Source organism: Sinocyclocheilus grahami, unplaced genomic scaffold (assembly GCF_001515645.1).
Source record: "Sinocyclocheilus grahami isolate Dianchi unplaced genomic scaffold, SAMN03320097.WGS_v1.1 scaffold346.1, whole genome shotgun sequence".
In the NCBI taxonomy this organism is placed as follows: domain Eukaryota; kingdom Metazoa; phylum Chordata; class Actinopteri; order Cypriniformes; family Cyprinidae; genus Sinocyclocheilus; species Sinocyclocheilus grahami.
In genome coordinates, this window is record NW_015505525.1 from 2,229,485 (window position 1) to 2,232,099 (window position 2,615).

A 2,615-nucleotide genomic window follows, 5' to 3' on the forward strand; every position below is an offset into this window, starting at 1 on the left:
ATTCCAGGATGATAAGTTAAAAGTTACACAATAGGTGTGACAAAGGAACATGAGAGTTAGCATAGAACTGGCAATCTTCTGAGAGCTTTTTTTAGTTTAGTGTGAGCCAGACTGTCTGTGAATACCTCTGGCTCCAACAGTAAAAGTCCCAGTGGCCTAATGGGTTATGGCATCAGTCTCTGTAAAATTCTGGGATGATAAGTTTAAAGTGGAACTATAGCCACGACAACAAAATATGAGAATTAGCATAGAACTGGCAATTTCTGAAAGTGCAAAAAGTTTGGCTTGCATCAGACGGTCTGTGACTGCCTGTGGGTGAAAAAAAAAAAGGCCCAGTGGCTAAATGGATAAGGCATCAGATTGTCTATCAATGCCTCTGGGTTAACCAGCGAAAAAGGCCCAGTGGCCTAATGGATAAGGCATCAGCCTTCAGAGCTGGGGGGGGTTTGTTCGGCTCCCACCAGGGTCAGGTTTGAGAGCTTACATTTAAGTTCACTGCAAAAGAAATTCCAGGATGATAACTTCAAAGTGGCACTGTAGCCATGAGAATTAGCATAGAACTGGCAATTTCCCAAAAGCTCTTTCAGTTTAGCTTGATTCAGACTGTCTATGAATGCTAACAAAAAAGACCTAGTGGCCTAATAGATAAGGCACCAGCCTTTGGAGCTGGGGATTGTGGGTTCAAGTCCCACCTGGGTTATCTTTGAGAGCTTATATTTAATGCCAATTTCACACTGCATGATTTTAGCACAATTTTTCACTCGCCGAGAGGTTTTGACAAAACCGCCGACGGCCCAGTGGCTAAATGGATAAGGCATCAGATTGTCTATCAATGCCTCTGGGTTAACCAGCGAAAAAGGCCCAGTGGCCTAATGGATAAGGCATCAGCCTTCAGAGCTGGGGGGGTTTGTTCGGCTCCCACCAGGGTCAGGTTTGAGAGCTTACATTTAAGTTCACTGCAAAAGAAATTCCAGGATGATAACTTCAAAGTGGCACTGTAGCCATGAGAATTAGCATAGAACTGGCAATTTCCCAAAAGCTCTTTCAGTTTAGCTTGATTCAGACTGTCTATGAATGCTAACAAAAAAGACCTAGTGGCCTAATAGATAAGGCACCAGCCTTTGGAGCTGGGGATTGTGGGTTCAAGTCCCACCTGGGTTATCTTTGAGAGCTTATATTTAATGCCAATTTCACACTGCATGTTTTTAGCACAATTTTTCACTCGCCGAGAGGTTTTGACAAAACCGCCGACAAATGCCCGAAATCTGAAGCATACCGGTGCTCGTTCACGCGAGTGACAATCACGCAGTGTGAATTTTCAAAGAGGGAATCATCAGTTTATCACTATAGCCACGACAACGAAACGTGAATTAGCATATAACTGGCAAATTTCTGAAAGCTCTATCAGTTTATCTTGCATCAGACTGTGTGTGAATGCCTCTGGGTTGATCAAAGAAAGGGCGCAGTGGCCTAATGGATAAGGTATCAGCCTCCAGAGCTGGGGATTGTGGGTTCAAGTCCCACCTGGGTTGTTTTTGAGGGGTGTCATTTAAATTGGCTATGCAGGAAATTACAGGATGATAAGTTCAAAGTGACACTATAAGCATAGAACTGGCAATCTTCTGAAAGATTTTTTAGTTTAGTGTGAGTCCGACTGTCTGTGAATACCTCTGGCTCTGCCAGTAAAACGCCCAGTGGCCTAATGGATTATGGCATCAGCAACACTATAGCCTTAAGAATTAGCATAGAACTGGCAATTTTCTGAAAGCTCTGTCAGTTTAGCTTGCATCCGACTGTCTGTGAATGTCTCAGGGTTCATGAGAGAAAGGGCCCAGTGGCCTAATGAATCAGCCTCCGGATTTGGTGATTGTGAGTTCGAGTCCCACCTGGCTCGTCTTTGAGAGCTTTCATTTAAGTTGGCTGCACAAGATATTCCGGTATGATAAGTTCAAAGTGACACTATAGCCATGTGAATAGGCATAGAACTGGCAGTTTTCTGTCAGTTTAGCTTGCATAAGAAGAAGCAGAAGAGGACAGCAGTTTGTAAGTGTTTTGTCTTGTTTTCTCATTAGATTTCAGCGCGGTTGTCATTGCTAGGAAACATTGTTTCACTTACTGTGTTTTACCGTGGTAAATACGTGCTCAATAGTGAAGTCCGGTTCGCGAACGAAACATTCGATTTAACCGTTTCTTCTTAGTGAATTGATTGAACCCATAGACTGTAAAAAAAGATGGACGACGCACCTTCAGTCTCTTCCACTGAATAAAAGTGAAGCCGCCATTGTCCCAACAGGGCACGGCCATATTGTGCTGATTTGGGACCGGAGTCTGCGCAGTAGAGAACTCGGGACCAGAGTCTGCGCAGTAGCGAGCGAAGTGGAGCCGCATCCCGCCCACACTCCCGCAGAGTCGATTGCAAGCACACGGCCCTGACCCTGTTTTAATTAGCCTGAATGCTCCAATTTTTGTCTGCTGAGAGGATTGTGTTAAAATAAGGTAAATACAACTCCAATATCCTCCTAAAGATCCTGAAAAAGTCCGTTGGCACCTCAGTTCACTCAGAGAAGCTGTCAGTCTCAGCTGTCAATCATGATGTCACACTCCTGTTTTTATAG

General features: G+C 44.2%; 3 non-coding genes across 3 annotated transcripts; all 3 read left to right on the plus strand.

Moving 5' to 3' along the window:
- The first annotated feature begins 627 nt into the window (after positions 1–627).
- trnaq-uug (transfer RNA glutamine (anticodon UUG)) lies at positions 628–700 on the plus strand. Its single transcript has one exon. It is a non-coding gene; the product is annotated as a tRNA-Gln (tRNA).
- A 388-nt stretch (positions 701–1,088) lies between these two features.
- trnaq-uug (transfer RNA glutamine (anticodon UUG)) lies at positions 1,089–1,161 on the plus strand. The gene has a single exon. It is a non-coding gene; the product is annotated as a tRNA-Gln (tRNA).
- Positions 1,162–1,459: 298 nt separating this feature from the next.
- trnaw-cca (transfer RNA tryptophan (anticodon CCA)) lies at positions 1,460–1,532 on the plus strand. The gene has a single exon. It is a non-coding gene; the product is annotated as a tRNA-Trp (tRNA).
- Positions 1,533–2,615: the final 1,083 nt, after the last annotated feature.